This window comes from Anabrus simplex, chromosome 5 (genome assembly GCF_040414725.1).
Source record: "Anabrus simplex isolate iqAnaSimp1 chromosome 5, ASM4041472v1, whole genome shotgun sequence".
NCBI lineage: Eukaryota > Metazoa > Arthropoda > Insecta > Orthoptera > Tettigoniidae > Anabrus > Anabrus simplex.
The window spans coordinates 95,594,407-95,610,539 of NC_090269.1; the positions used below are offsets into that span (position 1 = coordinate 95,594,407).

The 16,133-nt window shown below is 38.8% G+C and overlaps 1 protein-coding gene across 5 annotated transcripts in view; it reads right to left on the bottom strand.

Moving 5' to 3' along the window:
• The window catches only part of Mrtf (Myocardin-related transcription factor), an 814,655-nt gene that overhangs the window by 652,804 nt on the left and 145,718 nt on the right, over positions 1-16,133 (bottom strand). For all 5 annotated transcript variants that reach the window (XM_067147011.2, XM_068227571.1, XM_067147015.2 and 2 more), the window contains exon 2: positions 8,797-8,841. The gene's annotated coding sequence lies outside the window, so the exon portion shown is untranslated. The remainder of the gene's footprint in view (positions 1-8,796; positions 8,842-16,133) is intronic.

The window sequence follows — 16,133 nt, forward strand, 5'->3', positions numbered from 1 at the left end:
AAAAAAAATTGTTTCTGCGTGCCTCGAGGAGGCTTTACTGTGTAATTGGGAGCAAGAGCTCCTGGGCATGATTGGGGTTTTCTGCCCCTTTGTCAAACCTGGTATCTGGCTAAAGTTGGGCTAATTGCTCAAGAATTATGTGTCTGGCTCTCGGAGCCCAAATCCTGTAACACTGTAATTGTACATGCTCGATTTGTTGCTAGGCTACTGAGTACCTGTTATATTTGTTATTTCTTGATCTTAAAAAGAAAATATAACCTTGTTAAATTTTAAATTAACTTTAATTTCGTAGATTGAGACCTATTCATCCCAGCACCTTCTTTCACCTCTAACTACCACGGATAACTCCGTAACAGTAATAATAATAATACGGGCAAAAGATCTATATAGGTCGACGCCCCGAACAAATAGCATTTAAAAAAATTAATAATAATAATAATAATAATAATAATAATAATAATAATCGTAAATGAAAAATTCTGAGGAAAATATACGGCCCGACGCGAAAACGGAATACGGATCAAGAGAACTGCAGACATTTACAGTCTAAAGGCAGATCCACACACAACGACTTGTCTATGCAAATGTCTGCACAAATCAAATGGTTGCAGACAAATCGCTGTGTGTAGACCGGAAAACAGAGAACTGCGCAGAGATTGGAGAGAGATTACAGTAGGGGTTTGAAGTCTGAGACCGACTGAGCTCGATAATTGCAGTTGCTTAAGTGCGGCCAGTATCCAGTATTCGAGAGATAGTGGGTTCGAACCCCACTGTCACCAGCCCTGAAGATGATTTTCCGAGGTTTTCCATTTTCATACCAGGCAAATACCTGTGCTGTACTTTAATTAAGGCCACGGCCGCTTCCTTCGCAGTCCTAGCCCTTTCCTGTCCCACCGTCGCCATAAGACCTATCTCTGTCGGTACGACGTAAAGCAACTTGTAAATAAATAAAAATCGTCTGAGACCAATTTGCACCAACCACAGATAAGTCGTTGCATATGGACGCTCCAGTTCAAGCATCGCCACAAATCTTGATCAATTGTCCTAGTTCTTGTGTATGAACACTATCAGATTATCGTTTAACTGTGGCAGACCTTCGTCAATGCACACGTGATTTTCTTTCAGAACTCACTGATTTATACAAGAAGTTTCCGTGCTTGTGGCATGTTCAATCAAAAGATTATAGTGAGCGGGGCATAAAGAATCAGGCCTATGACGCTTTGGTGCTGAAGTACAAAGAGACCGGCCACAATAAAACTGTGCCATGCGGACACATTTGGTTTGTACACTCTTGTTTGCAACAATCTGATTTGCGCAGACATTTGCACAGACAGGTCGTTGCGTGTGGACCGCCCTTAACATACAGATTTTGTAACATCCTACGCAAGAGACTCTACAAATGCTATTGACATATTTACGGAATGGACAACAACTGACTCACCAAAATATTATTTAAAATAATAAATAGGCTACACAGAATAACACGACAGACTGACTAGAAGAAACAAAGGAAGTCCTACAAGTTATGAATACCACATAAGGCATAATGAGAAATCGCGGTGTCTTTAGCACGAATTTAAGTAAAAATTTAACAAAACTAGTAAGAAATGGTTAGAAGAATGCAAGAAACAACCACAGTGAATCCATGAAGAGATTATGGGAAGACAATAAGAATTAAGTCAAATAATAAGTTTCAACGTGTTCTTTGAATAGGCAAACCGAAGTACAATAGAAGAAACGTAAACACTCTGATGTGCGTGAAAATGAAACATAATATTAAACATTAATCACTTCTGCCTAATTATTTAATATAATATTCCCAGTTATCTGCAGTCTTCACTAATGTGTATTAAGCCGAGTTTTACGACCGGCTGCCCTTCTAGTCACAAACCTTATTATGGGTGGAGATGGATTCATCAATGCGTGTTTCTGTGGTGGTTGGTAGTGTGATATGTTGTATGTAAATGAAGAAGAGTATTATGACGATCCCGAACACCCACCCCGAACTAGAGGAATTAACCAAACGCGACTAAAATCTCCGATCCGGCCGGAAATCGAATCCAGAGCTCAATGAGCCGAAGATGATTACGCTGACCATTCAGCTACAGAGCCTGAAAACAACAACAATAAAAAGAAGAATATAAACCACGTAGTTTGGAAAATTTTAGTCAGTGTCCTCACTGATATTGTTTAATATACCACGAGATATTTTGTTCTTCGAGCCAGAAAACAAGTATTTTGCATGAAAGGAGCAAGGAACAACTTAGGCAAGAAAAAGCTGACATCATTCGCCCTAAAGTCTACCCAGACCAAACTCATCACAAATTAACGAAAATCTCATTTATGAAGTTACCGTATTTCAGACGTATTCGATATCCTGAAGATTTTTTTTTCTATTTGCTTTACGTCGCACCGAGACGGATAGGTCTTATGGCGACGACTGAAGAATATGAATATGATTTGTAAACAATTGTGTCTTCGCCATGGTGGGGTGACTTGACTCACTGAAGCACGTAACTGAGCCGTAGGCGCAACTATATATATATATATCTATCGAGAGACCACATTGACGAATGGTTCATCGAAAGAGATAGCAGCCTTTCAGGCGCGGCAGTCTGGATGGCTAACTTGAAAGGCTCAATAGTACTCAATATTGCTCAGGGATTATTATACCCTCTGCATGGATGGAAACAACAGGAAATTGCAGACATACAGTACGAGTGCATGCAAATCTCTATGTAGGCATATGACTGAATGATGTACTGATGACGGCCTCCTCTCGGGTAAAAGATCCCGGAGGTAAATAAAAGTCCCTCACTCGGCTACGCGAAATCGGAAGATTGTAAGTTCGGATCCCACTGGTACTCGGCTGACCATTTTCGTTCTGTACTTAAATTCTCTTCGATATGTACTGAACACGATTCTTTTACAGCTGCTTTACGTCGCACAGATAGGTCTGAGGGTGACGATGGTATAGGAAAGGGTTAGGAGTGGGAAGGAAGCGCCCGTGGCCTTAATTAAGGCACAACCCCAGCATTTGCCTGGTGTAAAAATGAGAAACTACGGAAAAACCATCTTCAGGGCTGCCGACAGCGGGGTTCGAACCCTCTATCTCCCGAATGCAAGCAAGCTGATATTTACGTGACCCAAACCGTGCGGCTACTTGCTCGGATAATAATAATAATAATAATAAGAAGAAGAATTGTACCGGGCGGTACACCTCCATGCCGCTCATTCAAATATTGCGCCAATTTAAACTCCTCTACAGGAGAAGTTTGGAACCTTGAAAACTGAACTAATTCTACTATTTCTTAAAATATGTCACTACTGTAAATTTGGTAATCTTGTAGTGTTCTGAACTGTGTCTTAATTCCGTAATTCCGTATCAAGAAGCGTGGACATTCTCTGCTAGATGTCTCTACAGAGAAAAAAACTAGGATTACGCACTCTGTTGCAAAGGAATGAACCTTCTTGAAGAAGTTTTGTGTTCATAAGTTTTTGACCTTACTAAATTTTGTTCTGTGGTTTATGGGTTGGCAACATTAATCATTTCTACCCGCTTGTTTTGAATTTAGCCAATCCCGAATTTCTCTAATTAATTTTTGACCAATAACGTATGTCTTCTCCGATATGGATATGTTGCTTTAAGCTATCCAATAAAGTTGAGGGGGGTGTGTGTACTCATTCTTGAAAGGTCTCGAATGTTCCACGAGGATATATAAACTGCTGATTTTCTTGTCTCGGGGCCACTTCATCGACATCTTGCTTAGTGTGTGATTATGTAGCAGGGGACGGGAAGCGCCTCTTTCTTCGGGCAGCAGTTCATCCACAAGGTAATGGCCGTTTAATAACTTTATTTCTTGCTAGCTCAGCAGTTTAACCCTCGGGGCAGGTTCGAAACTTTTCTCATGTAACCTATCTTTAAAATGTAATAGACATTTGGTAACAATTCCGTCTCTTTAACTACAAACTGAGATAGAGATTGCCTACCCTCTCGAGCTCCCACTCATATTGTTTTGAGGTGACCGTTTTCATAACCGTTTTTCTTCTCTTCATAATGTAATAAAGTTTTCTTATCGTGTCACCTCCTTAGTATGGGATTAGCCCTTGCGTAAGCGGCCTAGTGCCAAGTAGGTTTCAAAAGTGTATTAGGAGTGCAAGCTTCGCCTCCATTCTATTTTGTATTATGGGCCAGTAACTTAACCTGATGTTTTATTTTCCTCATGTAAAGGCCCTGTAGGCTGGGTATCAAATACCCCTGTTTCTTGATGTGCCTTAAGGGCAGACAGAAATGAAGTTTGTTGTAGCCTTGGATAGGCTTGTAAAATTGAGAGCGGGTCTGCTCTTTCCCTCTTAACGTTGTAATTAGGAGCAAGTGCTCCTTGTACTTAGGGGTTTTCTGCCCTTTAGCTATTGTGGTGGTGAGCTGAGAGCTCAGAAATTAATCTTGGGGCTCGAAGCCCAAATCTTGTAACTATTGTAATTTCTTAAATTATTTTCCTGCTACTTGGTACCTGTTACTCTGTTGTTGTTATCTGTTGATTTTGAAAAGAAAATATAACCTTTGTTAAAGTTTTAAATTAACTTTAATTTCGTAAGTTGAGACCTATTCCACCCAGCACCTTCTTTCACCTCTGCAAATGCACAAAACATCGTAATAATAATAATAATAATAATAATAATAATAATAATAATAATAATAATAATAATAATAATAATAATAATAATAATAATAATAATAATAATAATAAGTGTGCTGGTGAATAATTAGTAAATACTCCCTCCGTTCCGAATTATGGTAGAGATATCACATTATTATATTACAATAATCAGCATTTTTGCAATATGATTACTCACTCCTTGAATATTAATAGTGTCACATTTAATGATGTCTTGATACCTTACATTTCAAAATACGTCACTAATAATTACAAATAAAAATGTTCACTCCATCATTAATATATTTAACAGGTACCGCATTTATACATGACCATGAAATAACTTACCGCATGGAAAAGTATTCACTCCATAATTTAATACATCCCAAAAAATGTCAATACTCTATTATACTGGATAAGTTGCAATGTGGCGTATGTTCACTATACTAAGGCTCATTGTGCTGCCTTCCTAGCCTCTTGACTGTGCTGAAGTGCATCAGGTAATGTTCCTGAACGACTATGTTTTTCCCCATATGGGGTAGCTTGTATGCATTACTAGCATGTTTTATCATGGAACACTCCATGTATTGCTGCAAAATGAGAAAAATCATTCAATTTTTCTTTGGTTAGGGCCTTGAATGCTACGATAATACAGTTAATCAATTAGACTGATCAAAACAATGACAGTATCGACAAAAAACTAAAAATGTAGTTACATTTGTCTGATCCTAAGCAGTCGAATTCTTGTGTCGTTCTTGGAATTTTCTGTTGTAGAAATTGGATTACATTTTTAAAAATCCGCGGTCCAATACACTGAAAATAGGACTGTTGGGTGGTTCCCTCTTCAGGACAATATTCCATCAATTTTCTGGGCTGCCGCAATAATTGCTAGACCTTGATCAGAACAATGGGGTTTCGCATTGTCCTGCTGAATTATGACCAACTTCTTGCAACTTGCTGGAAACTGTTTTTGGATGGCTGGGATGACGTTTCGGTTGAGCATTACCCGAATGACATTTCGTGTTATTGATATTTTAGCTGCTCGGTTCTTTCCGCTTCTATGTGCCTCCTTTAATCAATTAACGACCAACAAAATGCATACTCCGCCATTAAACCACTGCTTTTTGTGAGAGTCCCACCTGAGTTTTGCCACTGCTGCCAAAAACATTATCTTAGGAATGAATCTCTTGTTTCTGCACTGACGTTGCGGACTTCACCAAAACAGAACGACCTCTCATCAATTTGTACGTATTCTTACATGGCCCTGAATTTACCATTACCTTCCACCACAGATAAACAGAATATAGACGTACGCATTTGTTATCTTCTGTAAGAAGAGGATTCAGTGTGGATGAAACTCTCTTAATTATTTTGCCCTCCTTGACGTACAGAAACAGAGTTGTTTTAGGCATTTCAATAGCTCATGACACTGTCCCACATTTGTGTAGGGGAATGTCCTTTACATTGCTAAGTTCTGCAGAATAGTCTTGCGTTTGTGACCACAATTTCCTCTCTTCCTAGAGTTCATATCAGCGCATAATACACATTTATCATGCTGTTGTTTAGCTCGGTACCAATTCGGGATAAAGTCGGTGATGTTACTTGAAACTTTTCAGCTATCTGCAAATTTCCACCATTTTTGTATTGCAGCAAAATCTGCAGAATAGCTCTACGGCACTCACTTGTCAATTGTTGTTCCCTTGAGGTCTTTTTCCAATTTGACAGGGTTGATGAACCCTTGTCTTAACCAGAAGACTACTGCTGGGAGCCATTTGACTCACTCTCAAACGTAAACGTAAATGCGACGCTTGTCTTGTGTCCAGCAGGCTGCTAGTGGTCACGTCAGGACAGTGGAAGTCTCTTTCAATACTGAGCACAATATCGTACTGTATCGCATGCTCACGAATCCCACACTTTGAACTTGTATCTACACCATAATTTGGAACGGAGGAAGTGTTCGACAAAGCCGCGCCTCCAGAGCTGCAACTGGAGAGAGTCGAATTCAAGCGTAATTTTGTGCACGGCAGAAGTTTATTTTTTTAAAGGATAGACATAACTGAAGTAATATTTTATATAAAAACTACTAGCAAAACTATACAGTTCTGTTCGAGACCTCTTACCCCATAAAATCTACAAACACTATACTCTTCATTAAGCAGCGTACTTAAAAAAGGAAAAAAAGTTTTTAACACATACATTCGAACAGCAATGCAGGAGCACCTACTCGCGTAATGGTGGTGGTGTTGGTGGTGGTGGTGGCGGCGGCGGTGGAGGAGGAGGAGGTGGTGGAGGTTGTTAATTTAAGAGGAAGGACAATTAGACAACCATTTCATGATCAGAAGGAAAAAAAGATATCGAAGAATGAGGGTACCAGGAAAGGGAAGAGCACAAAGCGCGAGAAAATGAAGGACTCCCTGGGTCTCACAAACATAATACCCTCAAGGTTAAGAGTTAACCAAGTAAGATCGAAAATGAAAATGAAGAGGTTGGCACAAGTAATAGGAAACAATGCCCGGCTGTGCTAAGGGGCCCCTGATCGCAGACCACGCTCCCAAGTTAAGGGGCCCTGGGATCTCTTGTTTATTCGCCTCCTATGACAGGCAGGGGATATCGTATACGTACAGGGGAGGGGGAAGGCTACTGCAGTACTGTTATGAAAACACTTTAACAAAGACCAACTATAATATATCAGACCTTAATGGAGCTATCGATATTAGCTAAAATGGCGCCCCAATCGGTTTGTTCAAATGTAAACATGAGCATGTGCGAAGCATCTGTTTAGTTCTTTCTGTTGGTTTGGTTTGATTAGGAAACGTTAGTATAGTGATGTTTTTACTGAAATTTGGTTTTAAAACTATTTTGATATATTAGGACGTGTCGATCGTATTGCATGTCTGGATGTAATTCATATTGCAGCAGATGCACTTACATTCAGATCAAGTGTACTTAATGCATCGTGACGATTTCGTAGTTACAAGTAATTTATTAGGGTGCATTAAAACATTCGAGGATAAATGTTTCAATGAGCTGTTTTCTTTTTCGGATAAGGCCAAAACTCTGTGTTGGTGCCAATCCTAGTACTTTTCTCAATTAATATACCTTTTGAGGATTTTAAAAGTGAGGTTATAAAAAGTGATAAAGCTCTTTATTTTATATGTGAATGAATAATACATATTCCTTGTTAAATTACAGGCCAAGGTATCAACTGATATACTATCACTTACAGTACGTATTTACGTTGCCAACGATTTGAGTGTTGAAGTGCTTTATACGAAAATGCATATGCTACCAGAGAATTTCAAATTGATTCTCCTATTGATTATCTCAAGTGAAACAGATGTAGCAGTTTGCTGGATCATTATCAGAATCATTGTTATGAGAGAACTGAAATTCGCGACAAGGTTATGTTTCTAACAAATTTCTGGAACGAGGTAGGCTATTATATTTAAAAGCGTATGGTAATAGAAAGGTCATTCAAATAAATGTATTTCTAGAACAAGTACTGATTTATAGGAAGAAGAATTACGGTCTGGAATAATTTACCAAGGGTGCCCCCTACTATATCTACACCAATTAGATAAATTTCCAACTTCTTTGAAATCACTTAAGCAAAGACTAGGTAGACAATTGATACGTAATCTGCCACTTGGACGACAGCCCTAAATTCGGATCATTGGTGATTGGTTATTTAACTGACTGAACTGAAACGCATCAAATATTCCCCCAGGACTGTTATTTTAGAATGCAATCCAATATTACCTATTTCCTTTACCATACTAGTTCATAGAAAATATGTATATTTTGAATTATCCACACACTGCTTATCTAAATACAGGGTATTTCTAGATAGTGTTGGTCTATTACCCAAAGTAAAGCATTATAATCGTTATTATTGACAGCTTAGCAACTCAATACGATAATCAAAAGATTATGTTTATGTATCACAGGCGAGTTTACATCGAACCGATACGTCGGCCAAGTTGTTTGGTATTAAGGTCTGATATTATTGTAGATGGTCTTGCTTTAACCAGTCATAGTATGAACACATGAAACAAAGGCCATGATCGATCGATACAGAACAACCTGTCATAGAGTGAAAGACATACTGTATTATGCAAAGAATACATAGCAGCCTTACCTTCAGCTGTGGAGGGCGCATGTCGATCGGTCGGTCGGTCGGTCGCTGTAACAACACAAACATTCATGACAGACGGACCAAGTATCCGTAAAACATTTATATAAAATATACTCATACGCAGGAATCAGATTTCTATGACATATCATACTAATATTCTGGTCTCTTATACACATTTTAGTTTCTGCCAAAACGATAACACAGTTGTTATTGGCCATATATTTCATTATTGGTGTGCTTTAGTCAGGTAAGGACTGGCTGGCTGCCAGTGATGAAGGTCAGTTCAGTGAAAGTCGGATCCAAATACCCACGCAGGGGGATCACGTAAGTGTACTTTGTTGTGCATACACTGATATGTAATTCCATGTAATGCGTTTAAAATAATAATAATGGTTTATCATCCTAATGACTACTTTGACGGTTTTCGGAGACGCCGAGGTGTCAGAATTTTGCATCATGGAAATCCGAGCCTTACTGATGAGTAGACATCTGATTTATATGCTGTATAAATCACCAATATAAGCATGCAACTATGCTGCAAAAAGTGGTGAAATATGCACTTAAGTTTTCACTTATGTTCATGCTATTAAACAGGTGTATGAAATGCAAACGAACATTCCTTCACTAGACCCGACTCACGCGATTCACCCATACCAATACAAAAAATCACGATCATGAATAAACACGAGAATGAAAAAGCAAAATATCGCACTACTTATCAGCTGCGACTGTTCGTCTAATACAAACAATCCGTGCATAGCTTGTGAAACGTATCAATCTATCAGTGTTCACTGTTAAAACAATATGCACTCACCTCCTAGATAATAAACTGTGTGTTAATTAAGGAAAAATCCACAGCCTGTTTTCAGTCATTCGACCGGGTCAGGATTGGAATGAATGAATCCCCCGTCTAGCGGCGAGGATAGGAAATGTGCTGGCTGCCGAAGCCTGTCGCACTCCTCTGGGGCAATGATAAATGACTGATAGATGAAATGAAATGTTAATGGAGTGTGTTGCTGGAATGAAATATGACATGGAAAACCCGAGTACCCGGAGAAAAACCTGTCCTGCTCCGTTTTGTCCAGCACAAATTTCACACGGAGTGAACGGGATTTGAACTACGGTATCCAGCGGTGAGAGGCCGGCGCGCTACCGCCTGAACCGCGGAGGCTTCTGTGTTAATTAATACATATGATAAATCAAATAGTAATGTTGTAAGAAAACCGTGAAAGAAACGCAAACGCGAAGAAACACATTTAAATGCATATTCCTCCTTCATTTTACACTGCACCCCTTACTTTTCCTGTCCATTGTTTCCTTTGCAGTACACTACAACAGTCTTCTCCAAGTTTTTTGTGTTTTGGTGATTGTTAAAACCAGCTTCGATGCGGAAAATGATCTATCTACATCTACGGATGTGACAGAACAATAGTTGAATTCGGGTGGGACTTTATGTGTTAAACATTAGTCTATCAATACCAGCTAAATATTTGTTTATAGCCACCATGATGTCGTAGCCTGGATTTCGTTCAAGGACATCACGATATTCTGTTTGCAGACGGAATTCGAGGTTTATTGAGATACCTTCCAGTTCACACTTCACGTTCTCCATAATGTACAACGGATCACGAAGACGCAACCCACGTGTTTCTAGATTCTTGATTGATTCTCGCTGGTATGATTTTGCAGTGTGTCTTGATAAGTGCCAGTTTCCTTTAATCCGTTTCATTGTCGAAAGAGTTAGCGGCATTAATTACATTAAATTTTCTTGAAGACTACTTGTAAAACATGTTAAAATATGCATAATAAATGTCGAAAACATGCACAATAAATACGAAATTTGAATGTATGCACTAATATATATAAGAACATGTCCTGACTGACTGACTGACTAACTGACTGACTGACTCATTCACCATTGCCGAGCCAAAACCACTGGACATAAAGAAATTAAATTTTGAGGATACATTTATATTACAATGTAGGTGCTCGCTAACGGAGAACTTTTAGATATTCCGTCGCAAAGGGGAATGAATTTTTAAAACGAGTATCTATAACTCAAAACTTTTAAAGTATATAGATGTAAAAATTGGTATTTAGAATCTCCTTTAAAAATAAAGGTACAGGTATTTTTTGTTTTCGGAAAATCCCACTAGGAGGGGTGAAAAGGGTGAAAAAGGGGTTGAATGCTTTTAATGAGGATACTGTACTTATATCTCAGAAACTGAAGATATTATAGACCTGAAAATTGGTATTTGGAATCTCCTTTAAAAATAAACACGTACCTTTTGTTTTTTGAAAATCCAATCAATGGGCGTTAAACAGGAGTGACAAATGGGGTGATTTTTTTGAAAAACCATATCTACAGTATATCTCAGAAACGTAAAATGTTACAGACGTAAATATTGGTATTTGGAATCTCCTGTAAAAGTAAAGAAAGGTGATTTGTTTCCGGACACTCCGCTTAAGGAGAACTAAAAAGGCGGTGAAATTTTAAAATGAGCATGTCTACAGTACATCTCAAAAACTTAACATGTTACAAAAGTGAAAATTATATTTTTTATCTCTATAACATGTATGTTTCTGTTTTCGGAAAAACCACTTGGGTGGGGGGTAAACATGACTGAAAATGGGGCTGAATTATTTTTATTAGGATAGTGATATCTCAAAAACTCAAGATGTTACAGACGTGAACATTGGTATTTTGAGTCTGCTTTAAAAGTAAACAAACACGTATTACTTTGATTTCCAAAATCCAATGAAGGGTGAAAGAACTGAAATATTAATTGAATTAATTGTACGAGGATACTTACATCTAATAAAAACTAAAGTTGTTACAGACGTGAAAATTGGTATTTGGATCTCCTTTATAAACAAAGAAAAACACATTTTTGGGAGAAATTCATCTTGGGAGCGGGGGTGAAAAAGGAGTTGAATTCCTTTTATGAGGACACATACCTCAAAAACTGAAGATGTTACAGATATTTTACGCATAAAGAAACAAGTATTTTTTCGGGGGGGGGGGGAGGAGTGTGAAAGAAAGTGAAAAAAAGTGAATTATTTTTATGGGGGTACTTATATCTCAAAACTGAAGGTATCAGACGTGAACATCGGTATTTGGAATCTCCTTCAAACATAAAGAAACACGCCTTCTTTTTTGGATGGGGGGTATATCAACTTAACGGCGGTGGGGTGAAAAAGGAGTTGAGACCGATTGATTTTACTGTTCATAATGTACTTGATTTTGATTATAAACCGATCATTTTTAATCTTTCTTATGTTCGTTTTCAAGAGCCATCTTTTCCTTCGGAGAACTTAAAGTTAGATTACAGTAGATTCTCCTGGCATTTAATAAAAATTTAAAACACATCTATATTTGCGGTATTACTGTATCGGTCACGTCTACAGTAACAAGGGAATGCACTTTTTACTTTTCTGTAATTTCTGTCTGTCTGTCTGTCTGTCTGTCTGTCTGTCTGTCTGTCTGTCTGTCTGTCTGTCTGTCTGTACACGCATCACGAGAAAACGGCTAAAGAGAATTTAATGAAAATCGGTATGTAAAATAGGGGGATGACCCACTACAATCTAGACTATAATTCATTTAATTCACGCTGAGTGAAATGGTAGTTTAGGGGAGGCTTATAATTTAATTCTCAAATATTTATATTATCACTAGTTCTATCGATAAATACGACATAACAAAAGTTTAATAGAATTAAATTTGCGATCATTTCTGCCTTGTACATTTTTACCGTACCGGCTATGATAATACAGATATTCATGAATTTTTATTTTTGTTGCCAAGTCCATATCAACGCCAAGCCACGAGGAAATAGGTTAACAGAATTTAATGAAAATCGGTATATAGTGTCGGGGAATAACAAACTACAGTCTAAGCTATAACGAGTTTTATTCACCCTGGATGAAATTGCAGTTTAGGGGAAGGCGCCTAAAATTTAATTTTAAAATACCTATGTTATTGGTCCTGTCGAAAAGTACTACAAAACAAACGTTATAGAGAGTAGAATTTCCGTTCATTTATTTTTTATTTTTTATTCAGTTTTACCATACCGACTACGATAAGAATGGTATTTCAGAGTCGGAAGAAAACTGTGTAGGCCTACAATATCGAAAGCGCATAACATTGATCAACAATAACATTACACTGACCATTGTTTGTTGTGATGTTCTTAATTTCTTATGTTGCCACTCAACTCCGATAGATGGGATTACTGCTGCGTACCAAGTATAACAGCCTGAATGAATATTGGCGGGAATTAGCTGGGGAGTTAGAAAACTTTCTTCTTTAGCGTGCCATTCCTCTGGTTCATAAATTTTCTGATACTGCTGGTACGGAACACACTGGTTCATCACAGTAGTCCAACTATTCGATCCCTTCTCTGACGCGCTGTTTTGAACGAGCAATGTGCACACTTAACGTAGAGGCTCAGTAGTAGTAGTAGTAGTAGTAGTAGTAGTAGTAGTAGTAGTAGTAGTAGTAGTTGTTGTTGTTGTTGTAGTATGACCTGGTCTAGAATTACAATTTAGGCCTATTTCAAATCATAGCGCAGGTATGGTGAATTGAGATTTTTCCGACTCATCGGGTACTCCTAGGAAACAGATTAGTAAAAGGGCATAGTTTTTGCTCAGGAACTCTCCACTATTCGAACCCTCTCCCCGCCGAAAAACACGAAATGTGTTCACGGATCACGGCTGTATGCGGCTTGGTCATTCCAGCTCCGGAACTTTGGACTGTAAGATCGGCAGCGTAATACTGTTCGTTAAAAGAGAGAAAATGTGTGTTTTCTCATTTGATCGAGTATTCATATAAAAGCATTGCTTTTAATCGCGCCATTCCTACTGACGTCATTGTAATAACCTACTGTATGTTCATTTCAGTTTGGAAAACCACTGAGGATGTAAAAGGGCAGATGGAGAGTAAATGTCTGCCATCATAATGAAAACTCTTCAATCTGCAAGCGGGCCTACCATTACAATGAAAATTCTCTAACCCAGTCTTCATATGGGAAAGACGTTTGGTGACTTCCCCGTCGCGTTTCTAGGGTAATGTTAAGAGCTATGCAATTTAATACAATCTTGCTCACAACGTGTATACTACCTAACCTTGAATTCTGTATACAATGTAGAATACCGTAGCGAAGCACGGGTACATCAGCTAGTTTGAAATAAACGACAGGAATGACATTGACCGTGCAATTGTTCACCTCTATAATAAGGTCAATAATGCACGGCAGTATGTCATTCGTATCGCCAGAAATCCCGCGTACTTGCCTACGCGCGACAATGGTGCTGGTCACATTGTCAGCAATGACAATGGCAGCAGATGTAATTTACCGCCAAGTAGCGGTCTTGCATCTTACTGCGGAGTCCAGAACATCAATAATAATAATAATAATAATAATAATAATAACTTAAATTCAACTAACATCACCCACCCTAATAATAATAATGTTCTGGACCGTCGTCAAAATGTGCGGACCGCGTTGGAAACGGGTCCTGGCCGGGTAATGACTACGAATGGAGTCCGGCCCTGGGTTCAATACCGCCAAGGCACCCGAGACGACACTACGCCGGATGTCCTCAAGGATTTGATCCATATTAAAAATGCTCATAGAAAAAGATGGCAAAGATTTAGGGACCCAATTGACAGGGCGGAATACTTGGACCTAGCGCGGGAAGTACGAAATCGAGTGCTGGAAAGTAAGATTGAAAAATGGAGGAAATTTGCCGTAATCTCTCAGAAAACGATTCAGATCGCGAATTGTGGCAGATGCTCTCAAAAAATGAGTCAGATCGCGAATTTCGGCGGATTATATATAAAACGTTACGCATTCAATTATAAATTTCAGTATAATACCGTAGCGATGCATGGGTATCTTGCTAGTCTCTAATATATGCAAATATACTGTATATGCACTATTAAACTGAATAATTTGTCCAGTTTCATCTTCAGACGCATTTGCGTACAAAACCGAAAGTCTACTGATGAGTCATGAGACATTCACGTCAACACACGAACTCTAGGTCAATGTAGCAAACAGACAGTTTCTGAATTGTCCCCGGCCGGGCTGAGTGGCTCAGTCGGTTAAGGCGCTGGCCTTCTAACCCCAACTTGGCAGGTTCGATCCTGGCTCAGTCCGGTGGTATTTGAAGGTGCTCAAATACGACAGCCCCGTGTCGGTAGATTTACTGGCACGTAAAAGAACTCCTGCGGGACTAAATTCCGGCACCTTGGCGTCTCCGAAGACCTTAAAAAGTAGTTAGTGGGACGTAAAGCAAATAACATTGAATTGATTGAATTGTCCCCGCGAAACCGAGTCCACTTCTCTTCCGTAGAGATAGAATGGAACGTAGATCCTCAGGAATCCAGTCAGCCAAATTGACACGAGACGAGAATAGTGGTCTTTGCTATAGATACCAGCCACGAGAAGCCCAAATACCACCGGAAAGCATATAGTGCAAGTGTGGAAGATCAGAGCAGATGACGCAACACCAGCAAGTTTAGCCAGTAGAGACTAAGTAACAACAGTGCTGCAGGTCCGGTTCATGTTGGTGACCACATGGCTATGTCCTAACTTTGGTCTCTTCCAATTGTTTCATTCAATAAATGGAATCAGAGAGCAACGAGATAAATAACGAAAGCTAGTATGGATGTCCAACCCTTGTCCTGTTTCTCTACGGAGTCGGGTATGAAGGGTATTTGATATGTAAACATATGCTGTATTTAATAATAATATTGTCTGTCTGTTAGGTCATCAGCCCAGAGGCTGGTTGGATCCTCAAATAGCACCACCAAAGGTTATGCGGTTATAAGGAAACCGCAAAAAAATGGCAGCACCAAAATGAGGCGTACTAGGCAAGACGAGGAGTGAGGTAGTTTGCCATTGCTTTCCTCACTGGGTCAGAAAGTGCTATTGCAGCACGACTGACCCTATGAGCAACACCTTTCATAACACTCAGATGCACTAGTCGTGCTCTGAATGTCATTACTCAGCACCACCCATACCCCAGCAGCTTCCATATTGTCACAGCCATGGATGAGACTGGGACTTCGGTGGAAGCTACACTTTACTCTGGCCTGTGCCAAGAGATGGATACAAAAGTACTGTATCCATCAAGAAATGGCAGCAGGCAAAATAATGATAATAATAATAATAATAATAATAATAATAATAATGATAATAAAAATAATCATCATCATCATCATAACAAAGGGAACAATCAACATAAATCATAACTTCTGTTGTGCGTGAAATTGCAACGCAAAATAAATGTTACCACCCTATTATTATTATTATTATTATTATTATTATTATTAT